Source organism: Schistocerca americana, chromosome X (genome assembly GCF_021461395.2).
Source record: "Schistocerca americana isolate TAMUIC-IGC-003095 chromosome X, iqSchAmer2.1, whole genome shotgun sequence".
Lineage (NCBI taxonomy): Eukaryota > Metazoa > Arthropoda > Insecta > Orthoptera > Acrididae > Schistocerca > Schistocerca americana.
In genome coordinates this window covers 209,033,133-209,050,692 of record NC_060130.1, presented here as the reverse complement: position 1 = coordinate 209,050,692, position 17,560 = coordinate 209,033,133, and positions in this window count along the sequence as shown.

Sequence of the window (17,560 nt, the reverse complement as noted above, 5' to 3'; positions counted from 1 at the left end):
TGGTCTAAAGCTAATTTACTGTCATTAAACTTTGAGAAGACTCACTATACGCAGTTCAGAACCTGTAAGAGATTTTTTTCCAGCATGTGTATAACATATGGAGACATGCAGATCGAAGAGGTTGACAGTGTTAAATTTCTAGGATTACACCTCGATAATAAATTCAGTTGGGAAGGGCATACCACAGAACTGCTTAAGTGCCCAAACAAGTCTGTATTTGCAGTGAGAATGATGTCAGATGTAGGAGATATAAATATAAAAAACCTTGCATACTTTACTTACTTTCATTCTATTATGTCATACGGGATCATATTCTGGGGTGACTCATCAACCTGAGCAAAAGTCTTTAGGGTGCAAAAGCATGTCATAAGAATCATTTGTGGTGTAAATTCCAAAAATCATGTAGGAACCTGTTCAAGGAACTTGGTATTCTAACCATTGTTTCTCAGTATCTTTATTCATTAATGAAATTTGTTGCAAGTAATATATCTTTATTTCCAACCAATAGCTCAGTACATAGTTTCAACACTAGGAATAAGAACATCTACATAAAGACCTAAAATCACTTACCTTGGTATGAAAATGGGTCCAATATTCAGGTACACAGATTTTCAATAACTTGCCAGCAACCATTAAAAACTTGGTTTCAGATAAAGCACGATTTAAACAGAGTGAAAGGCTTTTTGATAGGCAACTCCTTCTACTCTAGGGAGACTGTTAAGTTAGATTAAGTAAAAATGTCTGTTAGATTTCCGTTTTGACAGCACTTGGTCATGACAGTCAAGATTAGGTTTTTCTTGAATGATAAATGTATTAATACAGCGTAACAATGTTTCATTCTGACAGCGTGTTAATTCTGCAAATACTAGCTGTTCCAGTTAACTGCTTTGTATTCACCTACTTTGACAATCTCCTAACAAATGATCAGGGTAGTAAGTATTATATTCAAATGTTTTATCTTTTTATGTTATACTTTCTGACATGTTTCACACCCACAAGAATCATCTCATTTTTTGGGTCTATGGAACGAAAACTGAATCTAATCTAATCTAATGTAATCAACTATGATCCATGCATGCCTTCATATCCTCCCTTCACTCCACATGAAAAAATGAGTCAGCATTCCCCCCTATGATGAATGGTATGTTCAGCTCAAAATAATGACCACACATTACTATCATGTGCTTTAGATCTTAACACACGATTTTCTTTTAAAAGTACCACATTATGATGAAGTGTTGTAATGTGACAGGGTGTGGTTATCCCTTTCATTATTAACCAATACCATGAGGCCTCTAAGTAATATTTAATAGTGTAGTATGCATTATTCATGAAGAATGTTTTAACGGTCTTTTTAAACAAATATATTTTAGTTATCTTTTTTATTTTGTTGGGCAAATTATTGTACAATTTTATTTTGTGATAGAAAATTCTGTTTTGAGCTTTTTCTCCTTTGTAAATGTGGGTCCACACTGGCTCTTGTTCTATGATTATGTATAGAACTATTAGTGAAATACTTAATAATGTTTTCTATGATATGCACAAAAGACTGGTAGGTGTACTCACTAGATGCAGAAAGGTTACCCAGTTTTTTTTAAAATAATTCTTCACTAAGTGCCTTAGTACTGTTTCTAATTATTATTCTTATGACCCATTTCTGCACAAATTGTGTCTATATTTTGTGTCTTTGATCCCCAGAGAAGAATCGCAAAGCTAAGAATTGAGCGTTCTTAGGAATATTATGTCACCACAAGACATTGGCTGTTACAAAATGATGATAAAATAGTAAAATAAAATACTGATGACATTCTTTTTGCCAGTATCTTTTTGTGTTCATTCCATGTTAACTGACAATCAATGTTCATCCCTAATAACCTTATGTTTGTCACACAATGTATAGATTTATCATGTATACTTAATGTGGCATAGTTGTTTTCCCTATTTATTCCAAAGTGCATACTATTTGTTTCTCCATGTTCAATATTAATTTATTACATACTGTCCAATCATAAACATCCTTGAGGCTTTCATTTACTTTCTCTAGGAGGAGTTCTGGTGTTTTATCATGTCTATGATGTTATTATCAGTGACAAAACTTTTTTCTCCATGTCTTACACTGTCTAGAAAGTCACTGACCCAATACACTATCCCGCAGCATATCTCTCATATTTACTGCTTTTTTTTACTGTTATGTGAATGATAGTGGGCTGTTTAATAACAGAGCTGACATTTGTTAATATTTTTAAGTTGTACAGTTATTTACCTGATAATTAACTGAGGATTGTAAAGTAATTATACAAGTGGAATCAATAATTATACATCTTATGTATACTCTGATTCCAGAAGAAACTGCTGAAGCTTCAAGTCTGGTATTCAACAGCTGTAATTATCATTAGTTATTGTCTATATTTTCTTTGACATAACTGCATCTCTGTTATTTATGCTAGAATCTTGTAATTGTCTTCTTTAGTTTGTGTTTCATAAGTATTGAGACTTTGCTCATTAACCTAATGTGAAATCTTATAGTTCAGCCTGTGTAATATCATATGTTTTGAAATCCTGAAGGCACAAAAGGAAAACAGGGACTAGGTGCATGTTAGTTGAGTTGGGGATACACTTTGTGAACAGTAGAGTTTCAAAAAAAGATTAGGAGAAAGTGTTTGTGTGGTTGTCATGTTACACACAGCTTTTAAGTGGTGTTCAGAGTTGTTCTGTGGAGCTCACAGAATTTCAGCATGGTCAATAGACTGGCTACCAGTACTATTGACATAACAGGTGGATTGTGGAGATTTGCATGATTGTAAGTACAACTACTGAAACTATTTCCAGTTCTTTACTTTAACTGCAGTGTAAATGTCAAGGAACGTCCACAGCCAAAATGTGAGCAGACCTAGTCCTGATCTGCGACTGCCGGTCTACAACTGTGCCTGTACTGTCTACTAATGTCCATATACTGAGCCAATCTGAGTGTCCAAGGCTGGCAGGAGCGGCACTTAGGTTCACTTTTTGCAGAGGTTGCTCCCCGGCATGGCACGGTCCTATTCTGTGCACCATTGGCCGATGTTGTTCCACAGCCTTCTCTGGTCTTCCATTCTTCATCTTCATTCCAGCACTTGTGGTTACACCAGAACACTAATCAACCCTGTGCAAGTAACTTCATCTCTGTATGCAATCTACATGCACTTGAACCTACTTACCGTAAGCAAGACTTGTTCTCCATCTCCAATAATACCTCCTCCCAAACAAGGTTCCCACCATTTACTAATTGATGATTCTTTGAAGCTTCAGGATATGTTCTGTCCTACCAATTGAGACCTTCTTTGCAACAAGTTATGCCATAAATTCCTTTTCTGCTCAGTTCAATTCAGTCATTAGTCACCTGATCTACCTATCTAAGATTCAGCACTCTTTTTAGTACCACATTTTAAAGGCTTCTATTTTCTTCTTGTCTGAAATGTTTATCACCCATATTTCATTTATGTATAATTTACACTCTAGACAAATGCCTTCAGCAAAGACTTCCTAACATTAAACTCTTTATTCAATGCTAACAAATTTCTCTTTTTTATTAATATTTTTTTTAATGTTAAAAAACTTTTAATGCCTAGACCACAAGTTCCATTCTACTATTAAAGCATGATGACTAGATTTGGTTGCTCTCTACGAGCATATTCAGAGCTTTCAAATCATAAAAAAAGATGAATATGCTTTGAAAAACATTCATCATTAGCTACAGTCATGCAGTGACATGCATTCGTACTATGGGCCAACAAAACTAGAACAGTATATAATTAAAAGCTTCATTGAGAGTGAGCCATGTTGAAAACCATAATCTCACAAGATACAGCTAATAAAGAAGGAAAATGGCCAGTTGTAGTTGTAAAAATTCCCATTATTTACAATTGTGCAACTGATATCATAGAGAGAAAAGTATTAGCAACAGTAACAAGAATTGTCAGCTGTTCCATATTCTGGCTTACAAAGGAGTGATTTATCATGGTGTATAAAATGGTCATCCTTATAAAAGTGCACAAGTTGAAGATCGAAAGTAAAATGCCATGAACCCAACCAGTATAACAAGACATGCCAAAACTAACTGAACTATGCAAGGGCTCCAGCTGGCCAAGAAAAGAAGCCCACAAGACTGTTGTCTTCTGGAATTTTGCTTTTAATCTTCAACTTGTGCACATTTACTAGGATGACTGTTTTATAGTGCATTAAGAATTACTCCTATGTAAGCCAGGCAATGGGACAGCTGACAGTTCTTGATGCCACTGCATATACTTTTCTCACTATTACAGCCTTGTTGGTTACTTCGGTTGGCCAGCAGGAGCCCTTGCATAATTCAGTTAGTTTTGACATGTCTTGCCAGGCTGGTTGGGCTTCAGTTAGTTTACTTTTAATCTTCAACTTGTGCATTTTTATAAGGCTGACTGTTTTATATGCCATGATGAAACACTCCTTTGTAAGCCAGGCTATAGAGCAGCTGCCAGTTCTTATTACCATTGTATATACCTTTCCCACTATAATATCTGCTGTATGACTGCAAATAATGGTTATTTTACGCAATTTTTACTAAAACAACTGGCCACTTTCCTTCTTTATTACCTAAATGTTGCAAGATTATGGTTTACAACATGGCTTGCTCTCAATGAAGCTTTAAACTACATACTGTTCTAGTCTTGTTGGTCCATAATATGAATGCATGTCATTGCATGACTGTAGCTAATGACAATATTTTTCAATGCGTATTCAAGTTTTTTTGTGATTCAAATGCTCTGAATATGGTTATAGAGAGCAACCAAATCTAGTCATAATGCTGTAATTGTAGAATGAAAATTGTGGTCCAAGCATAAAAAGTTTTTTAACATTACATTTTTTTATTTATGAAAACGTTAAATTCCTGATAATGTCAGGACTCAATGAATTTCTCTTTTTTGGAAACTTTTCTTGCTGTTACCAGCCTGGGTTTTATGTCCTTCCTACTTCTGGTACTATCATTTATTTTGCTGCGCAAGTCCCAAAACTCATCTATTACTTCTAGTGTCACATTTCCTATTTGAATTCTCTTGGCTTCACTAGATTTAATTTTACTCATTCCATTACTGTTGTTTTTACTTTAATTGCTATTCATCTTATAAATTATTTTCAAGACACTATCCACTTGGGTAAGCTACCCTTCAAAGTCCTTTGCCATCTGTGACAGAACTGCAATGTCATCAATGACCCTCAAAGTTCTTATTTCCTCCCTTCCCAAATTTCTTCATGATTTCCTTTTCTCCTTTCTGAATGTACCAATTGAAGAACATCGAGGATAGGCTACAACATTGTTTCATTCCCTCCTCATCTGCTGCTCCCTTTCATGCCCTTTGCTTCTTATAACTCCGGTCTTGTTTCTGTACAAGTTGTAGAGAGACTTTAGATATCTGTATGTTATCCCAGCTACCTTCAGGATATGAAAAGGTGTATCCCAGTTGATACTTTCTCGATATCTACAAATGTTATAACTGTAGGTGTGCCTTTCTTCAGTTTACATTCTAGGAAAATTTGTATGGTCAACATTGACTTGTGTGTACCTTCATTTCTCCAGACCCCTGACTGATCTTCCTCAAGGTCTGCTTCTATCAGTTTATCCATTCTTCTGCAAATAATTTGAGTTATTATTTTTCAACTATGATTTATTAAACTGATCATTTAGTAGTATTCACACCTTTCTGTGGTTATTTTCTATGGAATTGGAAACATTCCATTCCTCTTAAAGTCTGGGGATATTTCGTATGATTTGTATATCTTGCTTTGCAGGTGGCATAGTTTTGTCATGGTATGTTCTCCCAAAGATCTTAGCCGTGCGGGGTAGCCGCGCAGTCTAAGGAGCGCCTTGTCACAGTCCGCTCCCCCACCCCCCCCATCACCTATCAGAGGTTTCAGTCCTCCCTTTGGCATGGGTGTTGTCCTCAGTGTAAGTTAGTTTCAGTTAGATTAAGTAGTGCATAAGCTTAGGGACTGATGACCTCAGCAGTTTGGTCCCATAAGACCTTACCACAAATTTCCAGTTCCCAAAGATCTTAATAATTCTGAGAGAATATCATCCATCCCAGGTGTCTTGTTTCATCTCTGGTGTGTCAGTGCTCTGTCAAATTCTGCTAAAAGTATCACACCTTCTAACTCATCTTCATCAATTTCTTCTTCTCTTTAAATAACATTATCTTCAACTTTGTTTCCTTCATACAGCCCACCTATATTTTTCTCCTATCTTCCAGTTTTATCTTGATTGTTTGGTTCTGATGTACTATGTAAAATCTTGATATTCATAGAACTGCTTCTGTTTTCTATATAGGTTTATTCAGTTCTCCTGCAGGCAGCATGTATACTTTCTATAGTCATGCAGACATCTACAGCTTTATATTCCTCCTCTAGCCATTTTTCCTTCACCAGTTTACATTTTCTGTCAATCTCATTTTTAGATGTCTGTATTATTTTTTGTGTTCTTCACTTTGTGCATTTTTAAATTTTCTCCTTTCATTGTTTAAAATTAATAAATTGTATGTTAACTAGGGATTTTCCACTGGGTCCTTTTTCTGCCTTTTTGATACTCTCCTATCTTCACTATTTCATCTATCAAAGCTACCTGTACGTCTTCTATTGTATTCCTGTATTTCATTGCATAAAAGTGTGCTGTTAGAATTATATGTGGTGCTCCCCCACAATCATCTTTTAGACATCTGTTTAAGGAGTTGGGCTTTCTGACTACTGCTTCACAGTATATTTATTCTCTCATTAAGTTTCTTGTAAATAATGCACTACAGTTCAAAAGGAACAATTGTGTACATAATTACAATACCAGAAGGAAAAATTAGATTCAATACTCCACATTAAGGTTGCCTTTAGCACAAAAATGGGTGAACAGTGCTGCAACTAAAAGTTATAATCACTTACCCAGTGACAGAAAATGTCTGAAAAAGAGCAAAGTAAAATTTCAAAACAAACTGAGCAAGTTTCTCCTTGACAACTCCTTCTATTCTGTAGAATAATTTCTATTACTGTAAAGTGTAAAAGGTGTTGTAGGACTGACTAACTCACACCATTTGTATATCTTTTTTTCTTTTTGGAAAAAGAAACTTAGAAATGTTCAGAATGTAACCATATGCACATCTTCACCAATTTCTTCTTCCCTCTAAATAACAAAATCTTCAAGTTTGTTTCCTTCATATAGCCCACCTATATTTTTCTCCAAATGTAGAAATGTTCAGAATGTAACCATATGTACAAATTAATTTGTGATGTGAATCTAAAAATGACTTGTTCCACATCATTATGATCTATCATGCAAAATGATTCATGGAACATGAAAATAACTAGCTAACTAACAAACTGACTCAACTGTTTCCTAAACTTCCCTTTTAAACTGTCAGTAAGCAACGATTCTTTCAATTTATCCCTGTCTCATCACCCTAATTTCATACCTTTCTGCAAGTTCTTCAGTCTTAATATGCAGTTCATAAACAATAAATCATTATCTGGATAATATCTTCTCCTAGAAAGGTTTTGCAGTTCAGATTACGGTTTCCAGATCTTTGATTACCGTTACAAATTATGTCTGAGATTCACTACTGTTTGCAGGTCTCTACCCTGTTTACAAGCATCTTTCATTGTTCTTGGACCAAGTGTTGGCAATAATTCAATTGTGCTTCATGCAACATTACATTAAACTGCTTCCTCTTTCATTCCTTTTCCCATGTCCATGTTCTCCTCCTATTTCTTTTTCCTATCATTTCCTACTATTGAATTACAGTCCTCCATCACCATTAAATTATCTGAATATATTTTTTTTTAATCTCATCATACAGTCTTTCAGTCTCTTCATCAATGGCAGAGATGGTAGGTATATAAATTGTTACTACTGCAGTGGAAGTTGGTCTATTCCTCTCTTTAAATTTTCTGACCTACCAAGCCAGTTAAGAGATCTAAAATTCCCTACTCTCACTGATAGATCACCAGTTTTGCTTTTCCTGATGACAACCTCCACCTGTGTAGTCCCCGTGGGAGATCCGAAAGGGGGACTATTTTACCTCTGGAATATTTTACTCAAGAGGACACTATCATAATTAAGCAATACAGTAGAACTTCAGGGATGAGCCAAAACATTATGACCACTGCCCACTGTGAAGTTTTATGCTGGCTGGTGGGGCTGAGGGCATGTGACATGGTAAGAGGAGTGTATGTGTGGAGCAGGGACAAATGGCGAATCATCCTAGTGATGATAAGTGGCACAAATGCTACTTTGGCAAAAGCCAGATTGTTGTTGGAGCTTCCCTGGAAGTGAGCATCTCATAAATGGTGAAGCTGGTCAGCTGATCACGTGTTACTCTCATGAGCATCCATGGATAGCGATTGAAGAATGTTGGAACCAGAAGTAGGTGCCAAGAAGTTGGACGTCCATATCTCATCGTAGAACAAAGGGATTGGAGGCTTGTGCACTCTGTAAAGCAGGATAGGCAGAGATCTGTGGTAGATATGATGACAGAGTACAGTGGTGGTGCAAGCACAAGTGTTTTGTCAGTAAATTTCCATATCATTCCAAAGGTGTAAAGTCCTTTATGGTCACCTGGTACAATACAGACTTAACAACATTGTGGGGCAAGCTGGTCTGTTAGGATGTGGCAAAAATTGACATCGCAGTACCTCAGTGGAAGAAGGGTACAGCCTTTCCACACTAGCCACCACGGATGTGTTTAATCCATGTGCCACAAGGCACAGCAAAGCCCAAGCAAGTGTACCCAAAAGTTTATAAATACCTAACCATTTTGTATTAAAGTCCTTTGTATTAGTATTGTAGCTGTACAACCATAAGACTGTGATGCTCTGGGTGCCATCCAGAATGCTGTTTGTAGACCACCATTTGAGTCTGTCACAGGGTAGTCTGCCCTGACGCAATGGGAGCTGGACCCACCACCACACTGGGCAAGCACAGGCCCTCTGCCTGCTGGACAGCACTGAGGGAATGAATCACGCCAACACACTTGCAGCTGTAGCTGGCCACAGGGACTGGAGGCATCGCTGATAGAGGTAGTTGCATCATGTACCAACACTCGGCCGACACTGCACTCTGTGAGCATTGCTGGATGACATGATAGGAAGCTGCAAGTGTCTCACCTATGCTGCTGTCACCCATGTTGAACCCATGGCAGGGAGCCATAACAACAGTATTTTGGAACTTCTTGCACCTCTCTGGCTTCAGACCAACTCAGTGTCTTGATATTCTACATGTCATAGTATATGGCAACAAGTTACCCTTGAATGTGGAAACCGTACTGAGGTTTATGTGTCTCTGTATTGTCATTAATACTAAATTTCAATCTGTACAACCAATGACTTATCTTATGTTAGTTTGATGTGACGAACACTATAACTACAAAATATTTCATTTCCACGTACTTCCTCCCCCTTCCTTGTCAGTGTTGAAACCTTCATAGTTGTATCTACCAATTTCACTCACAGCCTGCTAACAAAAATATTTTTGATACAGTCAAAAAGGAAAAAAGTGTGATTTAGTAACACATATGCGTCATAAATGAGCAAAAACATTTTGCATATAGTGCCTATTTCCTTGAACTCCCATGCTTCTCTTTCATGCCCTTTGACTCTTATAACCATCATCTGGTTTCTTTACAAGTTGCTTATAACCTTTTTCTCCTCATATTTTACCCATTCTACCTTAAGAGTTTCAAAGAGTATGTTGCAGTCAGCATTTTCAAAAGTGTATTAACTGTTTTGTTAAAGATAGCTAATTTCCTCATTGCAAAATAATTTAAAATCAATTTATTAAATATTACTTGTAAATATGTTCCCTTGACCTGTCCAATATCGTACGTACAACCTTACAATTCTATGATTTGTATTAACTGTTTTGTTTAAGATAGATGATTTCCTTGCTACAAAATAATGTAAAAATCAATTTGTAAAAATTACTTGTAGATAGCTCTCTTGACGTATCCAATATCAATACTGTGATTGCCTGGATCAATAAAAATACAATACAATACTTTCTCTAAGTCTACAATTGCTATATACATAGGTTTGCCTTTTTTAAACCTATCTTCTAAGATAAGCTGAAAGGTCTGTATGGCTTTGCTTGTTCCTATATTTCTCTGAGAAACAGACTGATCTTCCCCAAGGTCAGCTTATACAAGTTTTTCCATTCTTCTGTAAATAACTTGTGTCAGTATTTTGCCACCAGGTCTTATTAAAATGATAGTTCAGTAATATTCACACCTGTCAGGCCTGTGTTCTTTGAAATTGGAATTATAACATTCTTCTTGAAGTATATCATACATATTGCACAACAGGTGGAGTAATTTTGTCATGGCTGGCTCTCCCAAGGACCCTGGTAGTTCAGAGGAAGTGTGGTCTACTCCAGGGGCCGTGTTTCGACTTAGGTCATTTAGTGCTCTGTCAAACTTTTTCTGCAGTGTTGTATCTCCAATCTCATTTACTTCCTTTTCCCTTTTATAACATTGCCTTCAAGTCCATTTCCCTTGTATAGCTCCTCTATATATTCTTTCCATTTTTCATCTTTACCTGCTTTGCTTAGTACTGGTTTTCCATCTGAAGCTCTTGATATTCATACAGCCGCTTCTCTTTTCTCCAACGGCCTCTTTAATTTTTCTGTAGGCAATACTTATATTTCCCCTAGTTATACATGCATCTGTAGATTTGCATTTTTCCTCTAGCCGTTACTGATTAGCCTTTTCCCACTTTCTGTGAGTCTCTTTTTTAGACATCTGTATCCCCTTTTGTCAACTTCATAGGCTGCATTTTATATTTTCTCCTTTCATTAGTTAAAGTCAGTATCTCCTTTGATATCCAAGAATTCCTAAAACCTCTTGTCTTTTCTTTTATTTTATCCTCTGCTACCATCACTATTTCATATTTATAATATACCCATTCATCTGTACTATATTAATTTCACCTGTTTTGGTCAGTTGTTGCCTAATACTCTCTTTGAAACTATCACCTTTTCCAGGTCCCCACTCCTTATTTTCCAACCTTTTTGCAATTTCTTCAATTTAAATCTACTGCTCAAAACCAATAAGTTATGGTCACAGTCCACATCTGCTCCTGGAAATGTCTTACACTTTGCAATCTGGTTTCAAAATCTCTGTTTTACATGTAAAGTAAGAAGCAGTCTTGGTTGTAGTGTTAAGTTTTTTTTAATTAGTATTATTTCCCAGTGATGGGTTTTACCTTTATTTAGGTATCTTCAGATTGGCCTATGGAAGAAATAAAAAATTTCATAATAATGGCATGACCCTATGTGGTGAGATTGGATTACCAAGAAAATGTTAAACAATTTACTGATACTTGGTAACAATTGTGTACATGGAATACCACACATAAAATATCCCAGCAGGAAAATGCCATTTCTCAAAGCTTTTAAAACACTGTGCAGTAATAAGAAGGGAGCAGCAGATTACCTTATTAATGCATGTGGTGCAGTCCAATGCAAACCAAATGGGCTCAAGCCTACAGTAAAATAATAATAATAATAATAATAAATATGGCTTTTGGAACAGACAAATGTAAGAAAAATAGCATAGTCAAGGGAAAACACACTAAACAAGATTACATATTGGATAACCACAGTGACTGCATAGAAGCGATGGAAAAAACAGATGCCTATAAATATCTAGGATACAGACAAAAAATAGGAATAGATAATACAGATAGATATTAAAGAAGAACTAAAAGAAAAATATAGACAAAGACTAACAAGAATACTGAAAACAGAATTGACAGCAAGAAACAAGACAAAAGCTATAAATACTTATGCTATACCAACATTGACCTACTCATTTGGAGTAGTGAAATGGAGTAACACAGACCTAGAAGCACTCAATACACTTACACGATCACAATGCCACAAATATAGAATACATCACATACATTCAGCAACAGAAAGATTCACATTAAGCAGAAAGGAAGGAGGAAGGGGATTTATTGACATAAAAAACCTACATTATGGACAGGTAGACAATTTAAGAAAATCCATTCTAGAATGAGCAGAAACTAGCAAAATACACAAAGCAATCACTCATATAAATACATCGGCTACACCACTGCAATTTCATAACCACTTCTACAACCCTCTAGATCACATAACATCAACAGATACGAAGAAAGTAAATTGGAAAAAGAAAACACTACATGGCAAGCACCCGTATCATCTAACACAGCCACACATCGATCAAGACGCATCCAAGAAAAGGCAATATATACAGTGAGACAGAAGGATTCATAATTGCAATACAGGATCAAACAATAAACCCCAGATATTACAGCAAGCATATTATTAAAGATCCCAATATCACAACAGATAAATGCAGACTTTGCAAACAACAAATAGAAGCAGTAGATCATATCACAAGCAGATGTACAATACTAGCAAATACAGAATACCCCAGAAGACATGACAATGTAGCAAAAATAATACATCAACAACTTGCCATGCAACATAAACTAATAAAACAACACATTCCCACATACAAGTATGCACCACAAAATGTACTGGAGAACAATGAATACAAGTTATACTGGAACAGAACCATTATAACAGATAAAACAACACCACATAACAAACCTGACATCATACTCACCAATAAAAAGAAGAAATTAACACAACTAATCGAAATATTCATACCCAATACAACAAATATACAAAAGAAAACCGGAGAAAAAATTGAAAAATACATCCAACTGGCTGAGGAAGTCAAGGACATGTGGCATCAGGATAAAGTTGACATTATACAAATTATACTATCAACTACAGGAGTCATACCACACAATATCCACCAGCACATCAATGCAATACAACTACATCCAAACTTATATATACAATTACAGAAATCCGTAATTATTGATACATGTTCAATTACCCAAAAGTTCCTAAATGCAATATAACGTATACCGTACAGTTAAAAGGAAGTCACGCTTGATCAAGGTCCGCATCACTTTCCATTTTTGACCAGACATAACGTCTGAGAAAAGAAAGAAATAATAATAATAAACTTTACATCATAAACATGGCAGAGGTGTAGTGCATATTCTGTTTGCACACATCACGCTGGATATGAAAACATAACAAGTCCCCTAAGACTAGTGTGTGCAGATCTCAGCAGATGGCACCTGCGGGATGTGAGCTATGATAGTGTTCAGTTGCCAAATCCTGCCATACCAACAAACCATAATAATTATTATAGATGACTGGTGTTTTAAAAATTTACTGATGAAATGCTTACATTAATAGCCAGAATAATCAGGGTGAATGAAAATTAGAAACTGAAGTATATAAATGGGAAAGCATAAAAGTACATAGGGGAGTTTGGAATACCAATTTTGAGAACCCCGAGTAGCACTATAGCCAACAACATTGTGCATATCCAAATCTCCCTAAAACCAGAATCTCCTCCCCCCTAAAAATTGAAAGTACACATAGTTAATGTCTGCATCAGATGGGCTGCTAGGACAACTAATGTGATTTTTACATATGTTTGCTTCATAGAGTTTGTTTACAATGAAAGTGCTGTAGCCATTCTTAATAGCAATGCATTTTAGGTTTTTAAGTTCTGCACTTGCCCTTTTTAGGTAACTTTTCATATGATCTGACTATATTCTTCCAAGAGATAGATGTTTGAGGAAGTTTTCTCTGGCAGTACAAGTATTCAGTATATGTACATACAAAATGAGCAGCTGACCAGAGATAAATGCCTAAGTTCAGGTGTGTACTTGCCTGAATGTGATGCATGTCATGCTGTGTACATTGGCCAAACTGGCAGAACACTGAAAGCCAGATTTCAAGAACACCTATTAATTAAAAAAGGACAAGTTAAACATAACTCAGACTTTGCAGAACATCTAAGGTCCAGTGACCATCACACTCCCCCATTCCAAAATTTAAAAATCCTCCACGATGCTCAAAAACGAAATAAAATTCAACACCCTGGAAGAAATGGACATAGTTAAGCACAAGAGAAAACAGACAGGCGGCTCCTAAATGATCTGCTCGCTGGAAAGAACCAAGTGCATTTTGACACTATGAGATCACTGTTTAATGTTAATGGCTAAGCCTTGGATGCTGTTTAATTGAATCATGGTGCCTACTATGTTTTTCAAAAGGTTATCTTTTTTAATTTCTAATTTTTAAAGTTTACTGATTTTTATTTTTAGTTCTTACTCTCAGTGGGTGCTCTATATTTTGCACACTGTGACTCTTGTGCTGATGTAACTCTCTGTTTCTAACAGGAAGGCTCATTAACATCTGGAAGTGGAACTTTTAAGATTGATTCTTGCCTTGTTGCAGTGGTAGCACCAATTCCCATCAGATCACTGAAGTTTAATGCTGTAGGGCTGGGCTAGCACTTGGATGGGTGGCTGTCCAATTTGCCGAATACTGTTGGCAAGCAGGGTGCACTCAGCCCTTGTGAGGCAAACTGAGGAGCTACTTGATTGAGAACTTGCAGCTCTGCTCTCATAAACTGACATACAGCCAGGAGGACAGTGTGCTGAACACACTCCCCTCCGTATCAGCATCTAGTGACGCCTGTGGACTGAGGATGACACAGCGGCCAGTTGGTACTATTGAGTCTTCATGGCCTATTCGGGTGGAGCTTAATTTTTTTATTCTTGCTATCAGCTTTTGTATTGAGGGACATTTGAGTTTTATGTAGGGTGCCATATAGTTAACAGTGGCAGTTTTTAATGTTGATGTCATTATATATTATATTTTATGTTTGTATTTGCAGTTATCGGCATCCCACTGAAGTATATTTTATGATTTACGTGCTGCACTTGCTTGGCATCTGGACATAGCACTGATGATGTTAGTCAGTACAGACAGATAGCAAGCATGGCACAATCATGTGCATTGATGGGAGGGGTGTCGATTCTGGTTTTAGGCAGGTTCGGGTTTGCACAATGTTGTTGGTTATAATACTACTTGGGGCACCTGCAATAGGTATTTGGAGTTCCCACTTATATACTTCAATTTTTAAATGTTATTTACCCTAATCATTCTGGATATTAACCCATTATCACCCAATTTACTTTTAGTTAACATATATTCTGTATTTTTGAAAAACTGTATCCCAGCAACCCAATTTATACAAATATGAAGAAAGTTTGTTCACTTGTTGTCGAAATGTGATATCTTTGGCCATCCTCATTTGAGGACACTGGGTGTTTGGAAGTTGTTTTGCCATTACACTGCTTACTAGGAAAACTGACAAAGGATAAAGAAATTGGTAATAATAAACAAAAATAACATTTCAAAAATATTAGTTATTTTACAATAAGTAAAATTTGCAGAAGTTTTAACATGAAAATTCTCCAAAACTGAAATTTCGTTGAGGCCTGATATGATATTTGGGAAAGCATTTCATACAGAGCTTAACATACACTTCTTGCAGTATGTTCTTGGCTTTCCTTCGCAGTTCTCATACTGGCATCATCTTTGCTTTTCACACCTCTGGATGACGTGCAGCTTCTCGTCATATTGTATATCTGGTACATTACTCCTGGAAGCTGAGATGAACTATGTTGGTTTTCCCTGAGCCAACCTCATTTCAAGACCTTTCTTAAGGTATGTTCTCACAATCTGCCTACTGAACTCTTTCACTGAAAGAGAAGTTCCTTCACTGCATCTCCTGAAAGCAAAGTATGCATTCACAACAGTCATATTCACCGTACTCATAAAAAGGCACGAGTAACACTTTTTACCACACACTGCAAATGGTACATTTCTCTACCAGCCAGTCATGAAGATTGATGCTTCCCATGAAATTCTTGCATGTATTCAATACATGTGGTTGTGGAACACTGATCTTTTTTTCTGGGATGAATTCAAATGTTGAATTTTGACACTAGGATGCACAGTGTCAAAATTAGTTGCTAGTGCAACAATTTTATTGTCTTCAATTTTATGATCAGAACGTCCTTCTCTCTGTCAAATATGAACTCAAAATATCCCTTTTCTTTCTTTTTCATAACATTATCTGGTGATAGGGAGCATTTCCTTGTTCTGCTTTCTCTTATAGTTCCACTTGCACGGAATTCCAGTTCCTTCAGTTGGATGTGCAGGTCATGACTAGTAAAGTAATTGTCAAAAATACTTTGTAACTGTTCACCTCATTGATAAAGAACAACATTTTCAAAACTACTTTGGAACCCAATGGTAGATTTGCATTGTCATCATTCTGGTACAGTAAGAAATTGTAACAGTAGCCATCAGTACAACATAAGGCCCAAAGCTTATATCCAGAGTGTATGGGATTCTGTCCCATAAACTGCTTTGTAGTGTAATGTCCACAGTATTTCACAATCATTTCATCAACTGCCAGATTTTCCCGAAAGACTCCCCATTTTTGATAATTTTTTGCCAGAGGCTCTGCTAATGGTTTTATTTTGAAAGATTTGTCACTCTTGTTTTCATTGACCCTTTTACTATCTCTGAAATGTATTACAGATTTCATACATGAGTGTGCCCAAGGTGTCCCCTCCCAGTGGAGACATGTGCACAGCTACATTGTACTGGGTGTGTACACAGTGCCAGGACTTCAGTTCTGCTGTTGACTGGGATGATGACTTGTGTCGGCTGGAGTGCAAGAAAGAAGAAAGGAAGTGGGGAGCAGGAGGGTGGACTGGGGAAGGGTGGCTGATGGTTCAGAGCAAGGCAGTAGATGTATGGGATAGGAATTTGGGAGAGAGATGCAACAGGTGCACAGGATAGCAATGGTAAGAGAATGTGGGTACAGGAGAGTGAATTTATGGTCCTGATGCAGGGTGGAGGTAGATGTGGGACATAGGGCTAGTGGAGATTGAGGCCAGGACTAACATGGGAGCAAAGGATGTCTTGCAGACAGCTCCCGTATACTTTACTGAGAAAAGCTGGTGTTGGGAGGAAGGATACAGATGTCACGATTTGTGAAGTGGGTGTTGAAATCAAGATGTTTTGCTCAGCAGTGTGTTCTGCCATTGGGTGGTCTTTCTGTTGTTGGCCACAGTATAGTGGTTCCAGGAGCACAGTTGACCATCTTGTGGCAGAACGTGCTTCTGAGCATAACAAGCTCAATTTTAGTGGCTGATTCACGACTGTTGACATCTGTATCCTTCCCTCCAACACCAGATTTTCTGAACTACATAGATGGATGTTGTCCTTGCAACACACCTGTCCTTGCAAAAAATCTGTTCTTGCAAAAGCAGCTGTCGGCCACCCTTACCCAACACTCTCTCCCACTCCCTGTCTCCTTTACACCCTCTACCAATCCATCTGATGCAACTCCTCACCACAGTCAACTTGCAGAATTGCAGCTCCAGCATTGTGTATTCAGCGGGCAAAATGTAGCTGTGCATATGTGTGTGTGTGTTTGCATGTTTGCATGAGCATGTGTGCACACGCGTGCCTCTACTATTCAATCAGTTGTTGCATTTACTCCTAAATTATTTACAATATCTCAATTTCAAAGAGATAAAACAATGAATGGCATAACTGTAGGAATTGTACACCACA